This window comes from Cydia pomonella, chromosome 16, assembly GCF_033807575.1.
Source record: "Cydia pomonella isolate Wapato2018A chromosome 16, ilCydPomo1, whole genome shotgun sequence".
Classification (NCBI taxonomy): Eukaryota; Metazoa; Arthropoda; class Insecta; order Lepidoptera; family Tortricidae; genus Cydia; species Cydia pomonella.
In genome coordinates, this window is record NC_084718.1 from 726,577 (window position 1) to 751,007 (window position 24,431).

At 36.8% G+C, this 24,431-nt stretch overlaps 1 protein-coding gene across 1 annotated transcript in view; it reads right to left on the reverse strand.

Moving 5' to 3' along the window:
• The window catches only part of LOC133526197 (uncharacterized), a 714,530-nt gene that overhangs the window by 178,430 nt on the left and 511,669 nt on the right, over positions 1-24,431 (reverse strand). The window lies entirely within an intron of this gene.

Here is a 24,431-nt window from a genome sequence, read left to right on the forward strand (position 1 = left end):
TATATCGTTCTCTGAGCGCCCACAACACAAGCCTTCTTGAGCTTACTGTGGCTTTTAGTCAATTTGTGTAAGAATGTCATAGAATGTTTATTTATTTTTTTATTTAATTCAGCTTAAATGAATGTACATTTTTGACATTGAACTACACTATTACATTAATACAATTATTAGTATCCTAATCGTTCCCGTTGCAATTACCCGTCAGGACGGCGGGTCATCGCTACTGCGCTCCGGGGACCAGACACTCACGTAGATCTAGTTGTTTTACGTGATGAGAAGATGTGGAGGAAGAATTTGAAGACATTTGACAGTTCGACTTAAAAGGCTAACAAAGTTTTGCATCTGTAGAATATTTTTAAGTTGTACATCAACAAACTTTACAATATAAATTATTGATGGAGTACTAACCTATTACAGTCAAGATATAAAATATCGATACGGACAAATTGGCAAAAATATGTATACCCGACCTTATTGCCTATATATTAAGGCCATATAAATAAATAAATAAATATTATAGGACATTATTACACAAATTGACTAAGTCCCACAGTAAGCTCAATAAGGCTTGTGTTGAGGGTACTTAGACAACGATATATATAATATATAAATATTTATAAATACTTAAATACATAGAAAACACCCATGATTCAGGAACAAATATCCATGCTCATCACACGAATAAATGCCCTTACCAGGATTTTAACCCGGGACCATCGGCTTCGTAGGCACCCACTACCCACTAGGCCAGACCGGTCGTCATACATATTTTTGTCACTTTGTCATATCGATATTTAATATCTTGCCTGTACTACTCGCAGAACTCCTCGGTTATATTTTGGTTTGTATGTACATGTAATTCTACTTTAATCAAACTCTTTTTTTTATCACAAAACGTTATGACTGAGTACGAGTACATAAAAATGTTGTAACTAATTTATAACAAAAGATGAGTTTTTATCCATCCCTTGATAATTCTAGTGATCTTAAAGTTGTTAACAAATTAATGTTTATTAATTATAATATATATAGATCTATAGAAACCTTGTGATTCAAACTTTGCACCAAAATATATCGTGATATTTTTATTGTAAAATCTTAATCTATAAGCTACGGCTTTTCCAAAAGTATACCACAATATTTTTACCATAAACAGAGTTTCTTTGAAGTGATCGTTACGGATATAATGTCCAACTCATTCATATTTCAAGTTAAATCTTGTTAAACACGATTATGCCCGTAAAGAGGGCGATATTTTGTAAGGAATTTTGCTTGTAAAAGTTAAAATTTAATACGTTTTATCTCTTTTTGGAGAGCCTCCGGCCATACCTACTAATTACCCCAAAACTCGGGATTATAAAATATTACTGGATGAGGCGAAGAGGTTTTTTGAAGACCAATCGTATAAGATCGTTGTTTCTATTTTCACCATCGATAAATAGGTAGGTTATTGCGCACCATAAATTGTGAATTTCATAATAAATAATTTTATTGAATTTCTTATCACTAACACATGTTTTATTTATAAGGGTTCCGTAGCCAAATGGCAAAAAACGGAACCCTTATAGATTCGTCATGTGCGTCTGTCTGTCCGATTCTCTCACAGCCACTTTTTTCAAAATTTGAATGCTACGAGTACAAGGCCCATATTATAAATACCTGTAGATTAACACACGTATAAATTTTATAAACTTTAAACACTATTTTCGCGTCAGAATGGCGTGGATCCGTTGAATGGTCCGCTATTGTGGAGGATTCCCAGGCAAGCACACAAATATTTCGTTGGGTTTTGTTCGAGTTTGTCTCATAATAATTTTTATTTTTTATTCGGCAGTTTGCCACGGAACTTCCGAAATACGACACGCGTTGGTCCCTTGCAGCAATCGCGGCACGCTCATGACGAATGTGTTAAACACACACACTCACATTTTTCGACCAGATAGATCTGACTGTTCCATCTGCACGTACCTACATATCCCTAGCTTTCTCTCGCGGTTACATCCAGCAACCAACACGCACCATCGGGTAAACAATCGCAAGAATGTTTGAGCACGAGTTTTATTGATAGCAGATGTTTGCAAGTTTTATTCCTTCCCTCTTCGAGTTGCGGAATTTGGAGCACTTAACTATGTCAGGATATAATTAAATACAACTCCTATCCGAAAAATAGGTGTACATTTATCGGTACATTTATGTACATAAATCTATCTAGTAACAACAAATAAATTGTAGATAGAAATATTATTTAATAAATTACACAGACTGGATTCCACAGGATGGATCTCGCGACAGAGAAAGACCAAAACAGAGATGGCGGGATAATCTAGATAAGTACATTTTGTTAAGAGTTGCGGGAGTATGCATTGGACCGGACACAAATGGCGGGAAAGAGAGAAGGCCATTGCCCAGCAGTAGTGATACTCTTATCTCTTCTTTCTAGTCGTATCCTCATTGCTGAGGGTCGTGATTACCGCAAACGCTTAGCACCATTTTGTTCCAGGCACTCCCATCCTGCGCCATTTGCAGGCAAGCCTGGGCCCTGGCTCCTGCATATGCTTTTACTGTGTCTATTCACCGAGTAAGCGCTCTTCCTGTACTTCTCTTCCCTTCTACGTGACCGATCATTATGAATACCTCCAGACCATCTTCGCAACTAGCCATGTATCTGAAGAATCGAAGATGAGCTGGGTGTACATAGTAAAAAAATCGTGTTCGAATTTTCAGCTGGTTAAGGATTTATTTATTTGTGCGCGGGCTGTCCACTGGATCCCCAGCATTTTTCGCCAGCACCATATTTACAGGCTACTTATAGGATAATTTTATACTCTTAGGCTAGTAAAACAATACACTCATGACGATATAAGTAATGGAGGTCAAATTAATAAAGAACAACATTAATTTCAAGCTTGTCTAAGGGTCGGTTGCATCAAACCATCTATCCGTTAAAACGTTCACTGACCAAAATTGTATGTTCACTACTGACTGACGTTGACTGATCCGTCGTGTCCGTGGTTAGCGCTATCCTAAATAAATAGCGTTTAAAAAGTAAATGTTACGAGTGCCTTGGAAAGTCCACCGTACCAATGTGTGAGGCCCAATGCGCTGGTCAGATCAGATCCGCGACAACACAAACTCAGTATATGATGCTTTAAATACTGCTGTAGACCGCAACAAGTAGAATGTGTTAGTCTACAAAATAATTTGTGGAGGCGACGACCACCACAAAAAGGAAAAAATTATAAATTTCATAGAAAATATTAATTAAAATTACTGCGTATTAAAATCTACTGTCACCAATAATGCAGTTCCCTTGATCAACATTTAATACGGATAGATTTCCTAAATACATATTAAAACAAAATGAAAGGCGACAAAATTAAATTCCAACACCATCAGCATTAGAATTATCACTGAAACTGCTCCACAAGCATCCCATGTCCCTTATCATTCTAAGTCATATAATTTAACTTGCCCCCTGCGTCACGATGAAATTAAAAACCCTGATAACGCTCGGGGCACGCGGACAGGCGAAGGGTTAACAGATAACCCATGGAGGGTTAGAATGGCTTTGGGATTCTATAATTTGCCGGTTACGAGTGTCCATAACGTGTAACTAACTGATATAGTTATACGAATGGTTTTCTGTTTCAATATCATTACACCGTATTTGAGCAAAGAAGTCGTATATTATATTTAGTTTACTAAACCAAATGTTCATGGGATAAGGAATTCGATGTCATTTTAGAGCAAAAGCAAATTGCCGGTAGATGAGCGAAATCATTATGAGTAAATAAATAAATAAATATTATAGGACATTATTACACAAATTGACTAAGTCCCACAGTAAGCTCAATAAGGCTTGTGTTGAGGGTACTTAGACAGCGATATATATAATATATAAATATTTATAGATACTTAAATACATAGAAAACACCTATGACTCTGGAACAAATATCCATGCTCATCACACGAATAAATGCCCTTCCCAGGATTTGAACCCAGGACCATCGGCTTCATAGGCAGGGTCACTACCCACTAGGCCAGACCGGTCGTCAAAACAAAAGACAATATAATGTGAGACAAAAGACAATAAAAAACGAGGCAATAAAACAAGTACCTATAAACAATATAAAAATAACTCAATACTAAGGATCGTAATATCAAGTCCTTACAATCGTTATCGCTCCGTATCGTATCGTATCGTAGCTATCTCTCTCTATCACTCTTCCATATTAGTGCGACTGTGACAGTTGCGTTTCGTTCGCCACGGAGTGTGAACGATATGCACGTAGGCTACACGGGTTCCTATATAGGCTTCTGTTCCTCGCCAAGCCCAAATGTATTAGTTTTTATATGTGTGATTTTCCCACAACATGTTGCCTAACTAAAGATCTAAATGAACATAACCATAATACATATAATCATTTCTACATTTTAATATTTCACTAACTTATGCCAGGCCAAATCAATCAGAAAAACAATTATATAATCCCATATACCCACTGTCAACGCGCCAATCAATCCGCATTTTACCGCATTTCCCAAAAACGAGGAAACTTTCGCCAACTTTTTCTGACGAAGGGTACAAGTGGAGGTGACGGCCTAGTTATAAGAGTTAAAGCGTTGTGTGAACCGCTTTGAATGTAGTTACGAGCTGGACTTTTTTTCCGAAGCTGAGAAAAAGTGGTTTTTAAATATAGACTTTCGCTTACTCTTATTACGATTTAACTCTTTTCGAATCAAGTAAAAAAAAAATTCAAGACGCATTGATGTTGTTTGTTTTCAATGTTTCTGTTATAATATTTACGTAAATTTTAAATTTCTAGTAAAACCTCACCACTCCAGTAATAGATAAGGGATTTTGTCATTTGGCAATTGTTTGTCGTTGAAACATGCTTATTTCTTGAAAAAACATTTTTTTTACATGTTCACAAATATATAAATAAATATTAACGGACATCCTTACACAAATCGAATAAATAATTCCTTGAATCGAAAACAAAAAAAAATAACGAAATACACACGCTAAAGTTCTGTTCGTGATTACGACGTAGCAAGTACGCTATGAATGACGCGTGTAATATTCTAAGTTGTGATGTATATTACGTAGTAGGTATATTACGTGTAAGTTCGTAGTATTTTACGTTAAACTCAAAAAAAGTCTAAAAAATATTACATCAAAAATAATATTTTCAAAAGTTCACTAGAAATAGCCTTGTCAAAGCTAAGAGAGTTTTTGGCATATATTAATCTCTTACAAGCCGGATGCTACCGCCATAAATCGTGGACCAATTCAACCGTTGAACCCCATGTAAAATGCATGCGACGATGTCCCAGCATCTCCACCAATTTACACTTGAATCAAACGAAATTGAACCTTAAAACTCTTAAATTAAGGTCAAGGTTACTGCAATAAAAAATTGGGTTTTGTTGTATAACAATTTTCATCTGCGGTTGAGTTGAAGGAATTTGATTCTTATTGTAATGGAGTATAGTTTGTGATGAATTCAAGATTATTTTTGGATTTTCCAAGCATTTGGTAAGTTGGTCTAGACTTTTTGGCGCTGTTTGTCATATTCTGAAGATGCGGAGTTTATGCTGTTTTCATGCTATATGATCATATTTTCTTTATCGAGTTTAGAAGCGATCGTTTCAATAAAATAATGCCAATATAGGAAAATGCAAGTCATAGACTGTGTGGTATAAATCTTAAAAGTATTGACTGTCCTTTTACCAAGGAGCTTAAAGAAACTACATATATATTGATAATACGAGATCCAAAAAAAAAAAACTTAAATAAGAGTATATGGGAATATCGTGCAGGTTACATTTCAGAAAAATAAGCTAAATAATTCGTAAGCAATTTACCTATCCAACGGTGCTTCATACAGAAACAACTTAACGCAAGGTACAAAAAGCTTACAAATATTTTTCTATCCCTTCATATTCAATTTTATTTGACCCAGCTGCACCCAGTTATCTCAGGTCTAAATTTGAGTTTATAAAAGCCCGTCCTGGTTATGTTCTTCGTGCTTCTCGTACTCTGAAGCTGGCTGTCCTTCCTCATCGGACTGGATTCTTGTCCAACTCATTCACCTGCCAACCAATACGTCTGTGGAATGCTCTCCCTCTGCCTATCAGACAAGCTCAGAGCAAGCTTACTTTCAAAAGCAAGTTGCGTAAGCCCTTATTTGAAAACATTCGCGAGTAAAGGTCTGCGTGATATCTCACACTAGGTACATAATTAATAAATAAATATGTATGTTTTTGATATATATTAAATATGTATATATGTAGGTATATTTAAAATGTATATTTGCGTAAGTATAGTATCAAAGTAGTCTCGACTTGTGTCTAATTCTAATATCAATTCTTTACAATCCTGCACCAAACTGTTTCTATTTAACCCAATGGTTGACTGATAGCAAATGCCTCAAGGCGTTGATTCCGCCATAATGTACTCTTTTTGTAATTTTGTGCAGTAAAGTTTAAATAAAAAAATGTATTATAAATGCGAAATTAACTCTGTTTGTTACCACATTATCTACACTTAACCCGCTGAACCGCAGACATAAAATTTGTTATGTTCTGTTTAAGGCACGGAGGGCATAAGACACAACGTAACAAATTTCATCTCGGGAGGATATAGGGACGATAGTTTTCATCAATCCTCGTCATTTAAATCTTCATCATTCGACGCAGACGAAACTAAGGGCAAAAGCCTGTGAATTTTTATGAGTCTGTTATGTGTGTGTGTGTTTGTTTTTGATGTCCTTTATGGTAAGTTAACCTTTCAGGGGGCAAACGTTATTTTTGAGTACTTAGCTAGAATTACGAATTAAGTTTCTTTTTTTATTGATCTATAAGTCTCACTACCGAACGAAGCCCACCAGACGAAGGGTTAAAAGCGTTAACTAAAGAACATCAAGTTAACACGAAACACATATATCCCATAAATATTCCCGCGTATCCCGTAGGTCGCGTTTCGGAGCGGAGAGAGCGTTACGGCCGATCCGCGCAGTCATCTCGGACGTGCTACCCATGCCGATGCGGTGGCCAGGCTTTGGGGAAAGCTTTTTCTAATATTACACGATTTTTTTTTAAAATGATATATTTTTTTAATCAAATTTTATCGTAAAAATTGACAAAATTTTAACATATACAATTATACAATGATCAAATGCTTGTTGGCTCCGCTAAAATATGCGTATAGTGTAGTATGTACTCATATATCATAAACTGCTATAAATTTTAGAATTCCATGAATGCAGACATAATTTAAGAGATTTCGCCAGAAAATTCCAACATTTTATGCAACTACATTAAAAAATAAGGAAGTTACATTCCGTCGTACAGTCAGCATCAATAGTAGCGGATGAAACAACGCGCCAAAATTATCTGACATCCCAGATAACTTTTCCAAATATAGATACATTTCTAAAATTCACATTCAAAAGTATATTTTTTACAGTCTTAGTTGTTCTATATTAAAGACAGAACTTTTTGTTAAGCTGTTACATAATGGTAGATACTTATGAAGCGTTATTTGATCCGCTACTTTTGATGCTCACTGTACCTTTGGATCGCTTTCCCGCAAAATCCTGATTTTGCACTTATTTTAGGAGGTTAATTAAAACAAATTAGTTGTTTTTCATGATTTCTACTTATATAAAGTTTAATATAATTGAGATGTTTCGTATTTCAATATATTTTGCTTTATTTTGCTGCAACTATCTGCAAACTTTATGTCCGGACTATTTAAAACATACCCAGCTCAGAATATCTTAAATGTATGTTGGTTTTGCGCCGTATTCTAAATTGAAATTAGTAAAATGACTGTATCTACTTTAGTTAAATTAAGTTATTTCTACTTAACCCCAGCTCCCGCCTCTTCTACTTAATATACGTCATAGTACATTATTGATTCACGTAGTAATACGTTTCAAAGCTATCAACTTGAATTAGCCGGTCCATAATTATGGCAAATTGCATTAAACCGAGATACAATCTAATCGTATAATATCTATCGTGCTAAGATAATCACATTATCAGCCACTCTAACACTTAGTTCGATATCATCAAATTGATTATATATAATATTATAAGTACCTACACACCTTATGATTAGTAACGAATTATATTGTGTTCTATGTTTCTAATTGAAGTATCGATTTCATTAATTGAAAGGGCTTCAATAAATTAAATCGAGAATAGGGCATTCTAGTTTTTAATATAGTATTAGGTGTCCATACATTAAAACCCAGTAGATAAAACCCATTTATAATAAGTTTTAAGCGAGCTTTACGAAAACTTAGTAGTAGTAGTAGTAGAACACTTTATTGTACAAAAAGAACCAAATAACCTTATTAGAAACTTATTTGTTTTACGTAAGATTTAAAAAAACATCAAGCTTGAAGCAAATTTCAACTTATTAATAATAAATTTTACCATTTCTCTCTTTCTAAAGTTTCGAAAATGTAACATCTTTATATTGATTTTAAAATATGCTGAACTATATTACCTACCGATAAGCTTACAAATGGTCATTATACGTATCAATTCATTACAACTGTCCTTCATTATCCAAATTCCTATCAACCCTACAGCATATGCTTTGCACAAATGCACATATTGCATATAAACAGCGTTGAGACGGTGCAGCGCCCAGACGGCGCCGTCTTGAAAAATTACATCCAGTCAATTCCGAGCTCAGTTGAGTACCCGTCGGTTTGAGATTACTGCGTCGTTTGATGGCCTGCCTTTAATACTGAAGACTGCAGTCAAGTGGCATTTTTAAGAGTGTACAGTGTCTATAGTACCAGTATGAATAAAATTAATAAATATTATGGGGCTACTATACACAAATAACCCCACAGTAAGCTTAATAAGGCTTGTGTTGTGTGTACTTAATTACATTGAAAACATTCATAACTCAGGAGCCGATATTCGAACCCATGACTTTCAGTTTGCCAGTTGGCTGGGAACTGGCTAGGCTATGAAGCCATTAAAATATAAAATAGTTTAAAATAAAGTATAATAGATATATACAGAGGTATTACAATAACTGAACAAATACTAAACAATTAATAACTAGTCGGACGTGACTGTACCATGGATGCTGGCGGCATTTCCGCATTGTATCGCAACGATGATACGTAACGTATTAGTTATACAAGAAAGCCGCCAGCTCTTCGGTCACCAGTTACGTCAACCAGATTTTAAATTTAACCCCCTTATTCATAAACGTCTACTAAAGTTGACAAGTCGCTAATAATCGTTTGTCCCTTTCCATCATACCAATACGTCGGAAAGGGACAAACGATTATTGCGGCTTGTCAACTCTAGTAGACGTTTAAGAATAAGGGGGTTAATAAACACGAGTAGGAATGATATATATTACTTTCAATTTAGTCGTCTGTCATGCGAAAGTGATCGCACTCACAGACATACCTAGGTATTTTTTTAGAATGTGACGGGTACGATGAGACACGATAAAAGGCCTGCTTAACAGAAAAACTTGCCAACATTTTTGTATTAACAATGTTCACCTTGTTTAATATCAAAAGTATCTCCATACCACCTGGGAAGGCATCTCATCAAACTCCACACAACCTAACAATTTCCATGAAAAAATACTTGAAAGTTCGCACCGAAAAGTTTTCAAATTTTTAACAGTCAGGAGTCGCTCCCGGCGACACAAGTTGTATTAGATGGCGGAGTTTATGCCAAGGGATTGTTGTCCTGACAGTTTTGGGTCACTCGTTCATTCAAGGGAATGGAATGAAAATATTGGGGCTTGTTAGGCGTACAAATCTTTCACTCTGTGACGGAATATAATATAGATGTGTGTTCTACCGCTTGCACAATGGGCTGTGCTCTGAAAAATTGTTTGACATGATGCCAACGGCCACTTTCTATCACCGCACCCTCGCCGTCGGCAGGGTATTCATCCTCATACCCTAGGCCTAGAGCCTAAATGGTCGCGCACTGTGCGGTTTAAGAGGAATTTCCTCCCGCGGACGCTCCGGCTGTGGAATGAGCTACCTGCCGAGGTTTTCCCTTGGGTATATATACAGTATGGGGTTCTTCAAAAAAGGAGTGTACAGGTTTTTAAAGGGTTGGCAACGCGCATCTATCACCTCTGAAGTCGCAGGCGTCCATAGGCTACGGTGACTGCTTACCATCAGGCGGGCCGTATGCTTGTTTGCCATCGAAGTGGTATAAAAAAGATGGTCCACATGACTGGCACCTATCTGACACGTATCACTGACAGTATGAGTTATTCCTTCTTCATAAATACACTCCGCCCGCAGCTTTGAATATCACCCAATACATAATTTTCTGCTATTAAAAAAGATATATGTTTGGTCACTAAGAAATCTATATAACAAACATCTTGCGTGGCATTACAATAATACTTATTGACATATTTCATCAAGCTGGGGCCCATTTCTCTAATATTATTAGTCTTCAAACTGTCTAATCGTATGGGTTTCCATGACAACACACTAATAATATTAGCCTAATATTATTCGAGAAATGGGCCTTTGCTCGGAGTACAATTAAGTTGCTCGTGGCACAATACACGTTGGGTCATTACAAGCTCTTATTTAACTTGCTGTGTTAGTAATATCACTAATTAGTGTGCACTTCTCCATTTCAGAGCGAGCTGAAATTTTGCATACATGTGTCAAACGGATAACAATGCAATATTATGATGACATAAAAATTATCTGATGATGGAGACAGGAGGTGGCAATGTGATCTCTGTGATAAAATGATTGTATTTGTGGTTGGTAGAATTCTGTCGATAAGTATTAGTTGTTGGTGGAAAGAAAAGTACAGTCAGCGGTAAAAGCTAGTACAAGAATAATTTTTTTGAGAAAAATTCGGTTACCTATCATAATGTCGAAATTCGTTACTCCGAATATTATTAGCCCGAAAACGTTTCCCTTTTTTCCACTTCGCGTAATTATTGTTTGCCCGAAATTACGTTTCCCATATTATTATGTCCCCTATTTTTATTTCGTCGCAATTTCATTTCGCTTATGATTCGAATCGCCACTTATTGAAATCCCGAAGTTTCATTTGCCAACTAATTTATTTGGCGTAAAGTTTTACTTCCGAAATATTACTTTTCCGCTGTGTCAAAACATCGAATCGCATGAGTTTGCAATGTAATTTGCGTAGGCGTTAATGTTATTAATTGGGTGGGTAAGTTAATAAAATTGTCAACCCAATCTTGTCATTTGTTTATTTTATCAGAAAGGTTACAATTGCAGTTCTAACCTAACCTAACCCACTTTTCTAGCGCCAGTTTGTCTCCGCGGGGTCGCAGTTCTAACCTAACCTAACCCACTTTTCTAGCGCCAGTTTGTCTCCGCGGGGTCGCAGTTCTAACCTAACCTAACCCACTTTTCTAGCGCCAGTTTGTTTCCGCGGGGTCGCAGTTCTAACCTAACCTAACCCACTTTTCTAGCGCCAGTTTGTCTCCGCGGGGTCGCAATTCTAACCTAACCTAACCCACTTTTCTAGTGCCAGTTTGTTTCCGCGGGGTCGCAGTTCTAACCTAACCTAACCCACTTTTCTAGCGCCAGTTTGTTTCCGCGGGGTTGCAGTTCTAACCTAACCTAACCCACTTTTCTAGTGCCAGTTTGTTTCCGCGGGGTCGCAGTTCTAACCTAACCTAACCCACTTTTCTAGCGCCAGTTTGTTTCCGCGGTGTCGCAGTTCTAACCTAACCTAACCCACTTTTCTAGCGCCACTTAACCCACTGTTCTAGCACGAGAGTCGCAAAAACCAAATCATAACACAAAAAAGCGACAAGCAACAAATTTCCAAATGCCGGGAATAATTAATAAAATCTGTTGCAATTTTTTATGGCATTCGGTGTAATGATATTAGGGGAAATGAAATTTAGGTGTAACGTAGCATCGGAATTATGAAAAGTGGGGTAACAAATCAGTTGTCAAACAATAAAGTTGGCAAACGTTCTTCGGGCTATTGAGTTTCGGGAAAACGTTAATTCGGGGAAACAAACCAGCGGCGTTTCGTAAGTATGGTAAACAAAGCAGATGGATTTTAAAAAATCGGGGAACTGTTTTCGGACAAGTGAAAATCGGACAAGTCAGTTTCGGAAGATCGATAGGTTACCGAAAAATTCACGTATTTTAGATCTCTAGTCAGACTTCTATAAAATTACTTCATCAGTCACCGTTTTTGAAATAATTACAACAAGTATAAACATATGTCTCATGTGTCATCTTTATTTTCTCGCAAACATAAAGAATACAAAGAACGAGCAATAAATTAAGCTCGATTTTTAATTTAGAGAGATTCAACGCAAATCTACCCGATTCCTTTTAAAATGAACAGAATTAAGCAACTACGCACAATCCCTAAAGTCAATTTCCCTCGTCAAATGGACATAATCCTTGTTTGAAACGCTACGAAAACCATAGCATTTTAGATCCCAAGTCCATGGGACAAAGTTCAAGTTCGTATAAACATTAATGGGTGACCGTACGTGCCGTCTGGCATGTGGTCTCGTTACAACGCGTTTTTAATCGGACCAATTTGACGTGCGATTGGAGTTAGGGTCGCCAAATGTAATTTTATGTAAGTGTATGTCTTTCCCATCACGGAAATATGGTGTTCCGAACCTATGGTAGGCTTCCGCGGAGCCGTTGTCAACTCGTAGAGTCCATTTTGACATTTTAATGAAATGTAAGGGGTACACAGAGCGGATGTAGAGGCAGCACCCGCCAGGGTGTAAGGACTATTTGAGAATTGATGGAATCTAAAATGAACTAGGCCGTTGCTGTGAAAGAAATTGAGTAAATGCTGGGCTATGGGATAAAAAGCCGGAAACCTGCCTACTAAAACGGTATCCAATTTTATTTTCGGCAGACGGTGACTCGCCCCCACTAGATGGGCTCCTACACAAAACGACATCTAGAATGGCTCAAGGGCAACACCGATGTGAGCGGCTCAGGGGTGTTGAGAGGTGTACACCGCTTTCTACCCAGTGGCTGTTAACAGCCACTCGCAACGATTCCACTCTGGCCTGCGGCCAAGGAAAGCCAGACGCAGAGAATCCTGTCACACCCACATTCTCTCCTTCACTATTTTGGGTAACAGAACTTCCCGGGAGCACTCGATTACGTGGGGTCGCTTCTTCCCAACAGCCACAAGCTGCCCTGCATTAACGGATTGCCCTGGTAAAACCAGCGGGCGGGCGATGGGGTCGTCAAATCCCTACGCCTTATCACATCCCTATGTATGTATATTGTTATTATTATTTCTCAACTTCTATCACTCACTGCATCACCTACTCACATAACTAGTTTTTTTGTATCGACTCCACTACCCTAAGGTTGTCTGGAAGCGATTGCTTTTTAGCGATAAGACCACCTGTTGTCTTTCATAGTATGTATGTATGTAAACACTTTATTGTACATAAAACAGATTACAAACACAATAAAAACAAGACATATACAACGTACAAAGGCGAACTTATCCCTATAGAGGATCTCTTCTAGTCAACCTTTGAGCAATTTGTATGTCATGTTCCTTTTCATATTGGTGAGCAATAAAGGCAACTTTTATTGTGGGTATACATGTATGAACATTTAATTAATTACCCCCTTATTTATAAACGTGTACTAAAGTTACGATGCCGCTGATCATCGATTGTCCCTTTCCGACGTATTAGTATGATGGAAAGGGACAAACGATGATCAACGGCATCGTAACTTTAGTACACGTTCATGAATAAGGGGGTTAGTGTCTACTATGTAGCATAACGACTCTTGATAAAAATACAGCAAGTGGATTAGAAATCGGGATCTTGTATTTTTAACAAAAATAATTTTTGATTATATCTAACAGTAGAAAAATAGCGGACCCTGACAAAGGCCGGGATATCGCTAGGTAGAAGACGAAACCTAACAGTAGAAAAAATATTTTACAAACGACTTTCATTTTACCAACCTATTAACACTAATAAATACATTATTTTTCACAATAAAAAAATATCATACTAATTCGGATATCATTTAATTTGGAATTAGGTAATTTACACATAACAGATAATAATAAAATATATTATAAGTTAAATACACTACTGTAAGTACTCGTTCCATGCCATGCCTTGCCTTGGATATTCAATTCCATTTTATTCAGGAATAGTGCACATCAACCTAAATGGAATTTGTCTTTCAAATGTCTCCCTCAGTTCAACCATTGCGCGATATATGCAATATTCAAATTTGAAAATTGAGATCAATTCAGCAAAGATAGGAGACAGAAGTAATTAAAAACTTTGAGAAGCACGGGACACATTTCGTGTCAGGTGATTGTTATTTCGAAACATATTTTTCGATTTCCAATCATTCATGGAGCTCTTTTCTTCTGTCTAACTTTTATGCTTGTAGTGAGAGATGTTTGCATTCCGATACTTAATTTGGGAACATTTGAGTTGTTTTTAAATATCAAGGGTTTAATGTTACCTTTTTTAAAATCTGAAAATATGTAATTTTCTAAATTTACGTAGTACGTAAACTTCTACATTCTAATTAAATGGCAAAGGTAACTTTAAGAAGAAAAAAAAAATTGTTTTATATTGTCAAGCTCCTATGAAAAACTCATCCTACCGTGACTGCGCCAATAAAATATTGGCATCTAAGTATTATGAAATAAACATATATATATTATATTGGTAGGGCAATAATGATGTAACTATTCTTAATATACTTACACACAAGTCGGTATAAATATCGACAATTTAAAAGGAAATCAAAATTTCTACTCAGTCTATCAAAACTCGGAAGGGCTCCAAAACTTTAGTATTTTTCAACTTTGCTTTCAACAGACCGAACGATTTTCATTTAGTTAAGTGAAAATAGCCCTGCTTTACGTACTTACGCTATAACCTTAATATGAACCGAATTTACAAGACGTTAAGTTTATATTTGCTTGTAATATCTTTTTAGTATTTATTACGAGTCTGGACGTAGAAAGTAATTAGCTTTTTATTGTGATGGATTTATTTTGAGGTTCAGGGTAGGATTTCTGTTTTTATTGTTTCGTTTCTGTTGCTATTTTACTCTTAATTAGTTTTCTTTAAACCTATCAAGTCATAAAATTTAGGTAAGTAATTTTTGATGGAAAAAGAACAGATTCTATTGTTAACCAATTTGTCATAATTTAACCCAAGATGTTTAAGCAATCGATTGAAAAGAGAGCATCAAAGAAACAAAGTTCATCCTCACTTTCTCGACACGTGGCAAACCAAGAACAAGCGGGCATCTCGCTCGTTTTTTCCCAGAACGTGCAAGTTGTGGAATGAGCTACCTTCTGAGGTGTTTCCCTTGCGCTATGACATGGGGTTCTTCAAGAAGCAGGTATTTAGGGTTCTCAAAGGTTGGCAACGCATAAGTGGCTCCTTCGATGTTGCTTAATAAGCATATGTCCATGGGCGGCGATGACAGTTCGAAGATATTTGTGCTTTAAAATTATAAATGTTTTACTTTTCATTGTGATTATGAGGAGAGTAAAATATATTTATAGAATATAAAACATGAAATTAATGAAGTAATAAATTTAGTAAGTTACCCTTATAATTCTAGCCGTCAAATTATTTAAGCGTAAAAACAAACACACCAAGAACAAAATCACCTTAACAACATCAAAGCAAATTTAACTGCAGACTTCGGCTTACATTTCACTAACAAACCCATCTTACTTTCCACACACCCAAAGCCATTATTATCCTTATTTCCTTGTACATAACATCGATTATTGAACTGAAATTTATTTCACAACTGCAAATTTAAGTGGTTCGCATCGATACAATTATATCAAAATTTTTGCACATCAAAAACCATACACGCATGCTTACGTCTTTAAAAATAACGGCGGTTTTTGTTTGGCTTTATATTATCTAACCGCAAAATGTAAAGGATATTCCTAAGTGTCCATAACAGTTTGTGTTAAGGGTGGTATTGGTATGGCGTCAGATATCAGGCCTGCTTACCTGTCAAGGAGCGGCGAGGCTTGAAGATAGGCCCTGTGTATACAAAAGGGCGGATCTGTAGGGGAAGTACTATTACTTAAACGTCTCGACTCCGGCGTTTTGGTTTAACAAGTGTAATATGACCTCTAGCTTATTACGTAATCCTACAGTGAATGTATACCAGATTAGATTTGCCAGTGTTTGGTGAGCATATGGAATGAAGCCGCTTTTAACTTGAGTCCTTTTAGATGTACTGCGCAATGTATCAGTGTTCGTCATTGGAGCTGTTTACAATGTGTGACAAAAACTTGAGATATTGTGAGTTTGGGATTGTTTGGCATGAGAGAAGGTTATTTGAGGTGGCTTAATGTTTGATAACTATAGAGCGTGTCAACTACTGATATTTCGTTATCAGCATTCTCTTTCTGTTTGTCATAAACTCACTGCACCCACCCTGAAGTTTCTCTGTTTTGCCTTATGGTTGACTGGTAGAGAATGCCTATTGGCATTAAGTCCGCTTGATGTGCAATAAAGTTTAAAATAATAATAATAAACTATACCATCAAGAAGGATCTGTTATTTTAACTTGTGAATGAGTAATATAAACTATAACCCTAAAACATACACCTTCTTTCTTCATCTAGAATTGACACCGACAACTGAAAAGTAATATCTATAACCGTATCATAACAAGAAATAACAAGAATAGGCCTCGCTATCTCTTAACTCAAATCATTTGTGAATATATTCCTAATTTATAATAAAATACGAGTTATACGAGGTTTTCCCGAGGGGCTACAGTATGGGGTTCTTCAAAAAAGGAGTGTACAGGTTTTTAAAGGGTCGGCAACGCGCATGTAATGCCTCTGGTGTTGCAGGCGTCCATAGGCTGCGGTGACTGCTTACCATCAGGCGGGCCGTATGCTTGTTTGCCACCGTCGTGGTATAAAAAAAAAAAGTTATGGTAGCTTATTTTGATGCTACGTCTAGTTAAAGTATTTATTTTTACTCGTATAGTATAATATAAACAGTTGCAAATAGCAGAAACTTCAACTTCAGAGGCTTACATACAATAATTGCAAAGCAAAGTTAAGTAACTTGTCATCAATATCTTAGAGTTTTTGTCCAACAGTGAGAAAAAGCCGGTAACAAAACAAATGGACCCGGGTACGTCCTTAAACTACGTCCAAAAGAGAGGTATGGGCATTGTGAATGTCATCTCGCTTTGTGTGGTAGGGCACAGCACAGCGGCTGTCATTCCAGATCTAGAGCAGAGCCCAACTGGGGAAGTACCTCCACCTTACAGAAAACAGCAGCCAAATTACACTAGACCCTACTCATAGTGTTGTGTTCCTGCCGGTGAGTAAGGTTGCCAGAGCTCAACGAGGGGGGGGGGCGGGCTTAGGGTCGGCAACGCGCATGTAACTTCTCTGGAGTTGCAGGCGTACATAGGCTACGGACACTGCTTACCATTAGGCGGGCCGTATGCTTGATTGCCACCGACGTAGTATAAAAAAAATGTCTTCTTATTTTTCTGTAAGTACTTTTGTATTCTTTTCTATCTGAGGAATGAGTATATGTGATTGTATTGTATTGACGACCGGTCTGGCTTAGTGGGTAGTGACCCTGCCTATGAAACCGATGGTCCCTGCTTCAAATCCTGGTAAGGGCATTTTTTCGTGTGATGCGCACGGATATTTGGAGCCATGGGTGTTTTCTATGTATGCACAAGTCATCCTCATGTAGAAAAAACATCAAGCGGTCATAACTTCGAAAATATCTGATTTGTATACTTATTAACTTACGATTTCGTAACCTATCTATTAGGCTTTTTAAAATGTCGCACCGTTCCCGTACCGTCACATCAAAACCACCTAACATCAAACCTCATTAATTTCATTAAGGAACTACATCCCCCCGCAGTCGAGAAGTCATTCACGTCAACCGACACATACGTTATCTTTTCGTGCATTTGATTTTGAGTATTTGAAGAGGGGGACGATGCTAATGGATGTTTGAAGTTGTGGAAGTTTGGGCGAAGATGCACAGATAATATTATGAAAAATGATGTGCATACCTTCTGGGTGAGTATATTAATAATATTATTATATAATATTTGCCTGAAGCGCTGGTGGCCTAGCGGTAAGAGCGTGCGACTTGCAATCCGGCGTTGAGTGAATGAGTTTTTCGGAACTTATGTACGAAATATCATTTGATATTTACCAGTCGCTTTTCGGTGAAGGAAAACATCGTGAGGAAACCGGACTAATCCCAACAAGGCCTAGTTTACCCTCTGGGTCGGAAGGTCAGAGAGCGCAGACGCTTTCGTAAAAACTAGTGCCTACGCCAAATCTTGGGATTAGTTGTCAAGCTGACCCCAGGCTCCCATGAGCCGTGGCAAATGCCGGGACAACGCAAGGAAGAAGATTATATAATATTTGCCAGTTTTCGACGATCTTCAGTGGGGAACCGTATTTTTTTAACAATTGAATTAGGTACTAAAGGCAAAACTATAATCCTACGGTAAGTATAATAGGGCTCGCGTTGTAAATACTGAACGTCGAACGAAATGAAGAAATATAAAAAATATAAGGTGTCAACATACTTGTAAGGGTCAAGTGCAAAAATTATGCCTTAACATCAATTAATTTTATGACGTCCACAAGGTGACCTATAACCTTTACTTTTTACTACATAACAATTTTTCGACCTGAATAGTTTAGTTCATAAAATATAACCGTAAAACCACCCAACTATAGTCCAAAGCTCCCAACTATGGTCCACAAATAAACTCAATTATTCTCGTTCAGGTGTGTATTTTACTATATTTTTGTAGTTCTAAGGCAAAGTATGTTTATAAATGGAAGGTAAAACTAGGAGTAAACCAAAAGGAACATTGGTATAGATACTTAATTTCCTTTTGAACTTGTGGACCATAGTTGCAGTATTGGACTATAGTTGGGTAGTTTTACGGAATCGCTAAAGTCCACAATTTACTGATTATTTTCTTTTTTTTTTTATCGAGGGAAAGATAACTGATGTTCGGTTACGTTTTATTATAGTAGACGCACAAAAATCGCGACTTCTAATAAATTCCATTTACTTAATTTCTATTGACTATACAAAAAACATTTTATTTTATTTCACACACCTCGCAATCATAGTGAAAAAGCAAACTGTTACAACTGAAAATCGTCACCTGAATGAACGCGCCACACTGATTGAGCAAACTGTTTCAAAACCAAGCAAAACCCAACCCTATTCTTTCCGTCTAAAGTCTAAAATCAAAACAACTAAACTATAAAACTGAGTAATAAGAATGCTCCAGTAAAAGTCAAGCAATTATAAATTCTATGCTGTTGACTTTAAAGTTGATGATAGTGTTGTGCGTTGAACCATTGCGTTTAGTTAGCGCGCTTTGTCGCGCGTGTTTTGTTTAGGCTTTGAACGTTTGTGCAGTTTTGTAAGGTTCAATCGTTACTCGCGCCATATTGGACTAGTTTCTTTATAAAAGGGCATATATGTTTAGGATATCTCATTTGAAATCAAACTCTAAAGCGATACGGCTAAGGTTGATTTTCAAAGATACAATAAAATAGAAGTAAAAGTTGGTGTGTAAAAGTCCTCATTGACTGTTTCATTGACTCCATTGTCTTTTAAGCTACAAACATTTCGGTAGACTAGTTAAAAAGTGGAGTATTTTTCCTTTTTAGTAGGTTACTGTTATGGTGTTAAAACTGCACGCAGGAAAGCCATGGACATATGTACAGTCAAGTGTAAAAATATGGTTGCATACAACTTATTCAAAAATATGTCCCATAGTTCTTAATTCGCCGACAAGAGTTATGGGACATATTTTTGAGTAAGATGTGTGCACCCATATTTTTGCACTTGAGTGTCCATTAGTGTCTATGTCGTGGATTTGAACATACTAGTTTTTACGAAAGCGACCGTTTTTTGACCTTCCAACCAAGAGGGAAAACTGGGCTAATTTTTGACTAACTACTAACTTCGGTTGTCCTACACCGAAAAGCGATTGGTTTGGGATTGGTTGGTTGGATATTAAATGATATTGTGTTAATACACAATTAGTAGTTAAGTAATTAATTTCAAATTAATCAATTTTGAAAAGTAATCAATTTTAAGTAATTAATAACAAGTAGTTAATTTCGATCAGTTTTCAATAAAAAAAAATGAAACTAAATTAACACGTTCACGGACACAGCGCCATTCTCGAAATTGCTTGCTATGGCACAGGTAAATCCCATACAAGATGTTTCCCCGTCTATGGACGGACTGCCACGTTGCATTATCTATTGAAGTTGTACCACATTGACAGCTCAGTTTGCATATCAAGATGTTTGCACATCTTCATACATTGAAGAGGCTCGTGACACGGCATCTCGTCTATAGCCGTAACGTCCTTCAGCCCTGTCGTGCCGAAACACGCGTCATGGCTTTATACTGGTGATGCATTAACGCCAGTAAGTCACTCTGAAGATTCTGCTGTGACAATAATCTGCCTTTTGATGTGCCTTAAACGGTACAAGATACTTGTCTTCATTTTACTCCTTGCCGTCTATGGAGGGGATAGCGGTTTTGTCAAAGTAAAAATCATCGGCTACAGACGTGGTGCCATATCATGAGACTCTCCTTTTACGTCTCTTGACGGGTTGTCCGTGAATGTGCGAAACATATATGCCGTCCTTTTTTACGTAGTTTTAAAAATGGTATCCTCTCCACCATAAGGTTTTCAGGTAACACAAACCCAAAAATCATAGGCCTATTGAGAATAAAATCTGCAAAAAAACTCGTCAAACAAAATTCAAACCCCAACACGTAGAAGCTCTAAACAGGCCCACTTGTTAGATATTATAGTCATAAATAAGGGGGGTTAGCAGTCCGGTCACGTAGGGGGTGCCGATCGGTTCTGCAAGTTTGGGGGTGGTTAGGTCGCATTTATTTACAGCTTTTTTGGGGTTGTTTTGATATTTGATGGGGGTTTGGCCTTGAAGCTTAGAAGTTAAATATAAAAATCTACTCAAATAGTGATCTGTCATCAAAATTTGATGTAGGACAAACTTGGGCTATTCGGTGATACTTGGTTATTCAGTGATAGTCAGTTTTATTGTCTTTTAGCCGAGTTGCCCTGTAATTTTATTGCTTAAAACGATGTCTAAGAAATAGCACGAATGTGGCTAATGTGGTGTAATATGGTTTCAAGTCATAAAATTACTAGGTAACTTGGCTAAAAGACAATAAAACTGACTATCACCGAATAACTATGTATCAGCATTTCAGCAAATAGCCAAGGTTTGCCCTATATATTTTATTAATGCGTCCTGCCGAGCACCTGTCAAACCGGCGTATGATAACTACTCTTATAAGAACAAATACCTACCTTTTGTCTTAAACTAATGTTAACATTAAATCTACAAAATCAAACCTGCTCACGAAGCATGTAGGTTAACTGCCGAAAATCGAGCATCAGAAAAAATCGTCGTGTATATGCGGAGCGCGTTCGAAAAAACGCGCATTTCAACTGGCGATGCCTGTATTGAATGCCGACGCGTCGGATAGTAGTTTGAGCTCTTAACGGGCATACAAGTATATGTACAGACAGAATCAAAAGTAGCGGACCAGTCTTCGCATCAAAACTTGGAAGATTTAATAACCCTACACATGCCCAGGTGTTCCCAAGATCAACACGACATAGAACACGGCTGCACTTACCTCTTGCTAAGACACAAATATATGAGCATAATGCGTATGAGTATTCAAGTTTAAAATAAGTTACCGAGCGATTTAAGAAATTGTACGCCTAACCAGTTTAAGAGTTCATTATCTAAATGGCTATTAAATAAATGTTTTTACTCCATAAGTGACTTTCTGACATGACAAATACGAATATGATGAAATGCAATTTGTATAGGTCTCAGAATAATATTGTCAGCTTAATTGACTTAATGATTTGTAATTTATTTTATTGTAATTTTAATAATTGTTATTTTAATTATTTGATTTGTTAGCAACATTTTTCAATTGTGAGTTGAGTATACTGTACTGCTAATTTTATGTCCATCCTTGTGCCATTTCCATACCCACTGTATTCTGGCAAATATATAATTACGGAATATTATATATAAAAATAGCCATGTCAGATAAATGTCAGCCCATACATTACATATGACAATTAGCCGAGGTTTTCGACAGAGGGTTCTTTAAGAGCTTACCTTAAAGGCGACTCCAGTTGTTAAATCCTCCAAGCGTCAAAAGTGTTAACAATTTCCTAAAAACTTAACAAAAAGTGATATGTATCAATATTAACGACCGGACTGGCCTATTTAGTGGGTAGTGACACTAATAGTGACCCTGCCTGCCTATGAAGCCGACGGTCCTGGGTTCGAGTCTTGAGTTTTTTCTTTGTATTTAAGTAAATGTATGTTATATACAGGATAACCTTAGCCATTGGACAAACCCTGAAATCCCACGTAGGGTTACTTCTCAGGAATGCTCTGACGTTAGTATTTTTTTTTTAATTAGAACAAAAGATAAAAAAATATTTTTTTCGAACAAAAGTTATTTGCAATAATTGACAACAAAAAGAAACACACTGTGTTAATCTTTGGCAGTGTTTTTGACAATTTGTTCGAAGTATTTGATAATTATGACATTCAGAAGCTTATTAGTGTCATAAATAAAAAAAAAAACATAATCAAAAAGTTGAAGAAGGTTCCATACTATTCTTTGAGGATATTACCTTAGGAGCTACTAACACGTACAGGCTGCTCCAAAGTACAAATTGGTAATTTGTTAATTTCTTCGAAACCGCTACACCGGCTGTTATGATACTTTGCACACTGGTTCTAAATACCCTAATGCATATGTACATTTCGGCTTTGTCCAATGGCTTGGGACACACTGTATGTTGTCTGAGTACCCACAACACAAACCTTCTTGAGCTTACTGTGGAACTTATTCAATTTGTGTAAGAAATGAATGTCCCTATAATATTTTTTTATGTATAAGTATAGCAATACAGATATTTTGAAATGCGTAATCTATTATAAAAGTAGTCATCTGTTACTCTTAATGTTGACTATACAACTCGTGTAGTAGCTCTAGTCACGGACTTTAATCTCTATACTCGAGCAGCCTGAGGGTGAAGTATTCGAAAAAAACCTTAAATGCACTGCGCGTGCAATATAATAATGCACTCAGAATGTTGTTGGGGTTGCCCACATGGTGTAGTGCATCGCGCATGTTCGCCGAGGCCCATACAGACGATTTTCACGCGATCATACGAAAGCGAATCGTCTCGATGATGGGCAGGCTTAGGGGCAGTACCAACAGCATTCTGGAGGTAATTGCAGAGAGGGTGGAGAATCCTATACTGGCGCATTGGATTCGCCAAGTTATTGGATTTTTAAAATTTAGAAAATAGGTTAGGTAGGGATTTAGTTGTAATATTATATTAAGTACAAAATTAACATTAGTTCCTAAGTTATATTAACAAATATGGATGGTTGTAAATCTGAAATAAATATTTTCAATTTCAATTTCAATTAATCGTTGAGCGACTTAGGGTTCACTTTACATTGGAAATTCATGACCGTTTGTATTGAAAACCAAATTAGATTGAGCCCTAAATTGTGCAGATACTGCACAATTTAGGGCTCTATTTAGATTGTACTGATTGTGCAGATATGGGTTGGATTCAAAAATCCATGAATAGAAGAACTTAAATATCCATGGTTTTTGAAACTGTTGTTAGCGCATATAAAACAGATAATATTTTATTTAATCAGTTTTGAAATTGGCTGTTAGGGTTCCATACCCAAAGCGTAAAAACGGGACCCTGTTACAAAGAATCCACTGTCCACCTATCTGTCTGTCTATCACCAGGCTGTATCTCATGAACCGTGATAGCTATTAGTAGTAGTAGATACAGTTGTAAGTTTCACAGATGATATATATCTGTTGCCGCTATAACAACAAATACTAAAAAGTACGGAACACTCGGTGGGCGAGTCCAACTCGCACTTGTCCGGTTTTTTTCTTTTTCCTACTACTTGTTCCTGTATTGTCCAGTTAAGACTTTCTTAATTTACTTATCTCAAAGCGCTTGCCACTTAACTGTTTTTTTACTAAAAATATTTAATGTATACCAATTTACATAAAATTGCCGAAAACCCGTACGCAAATAGCATTCTTTTGCAAGCCGAAAGGCAATCAAGTGGCCTAATGGGTGTCCGCTTCAGGCCACCTGTAACCAGCTTTATAAGGACGTATGTTCTTGAGGAACGTGATGTAGTTATGCCCTTATGGTCTCGGCTAAATCCGAACCCTATTCTGAAACTTAAGCTATCACGAAACCGATAGTAAAGCTAGAGACACACTAGCAGCAGTTAGCACA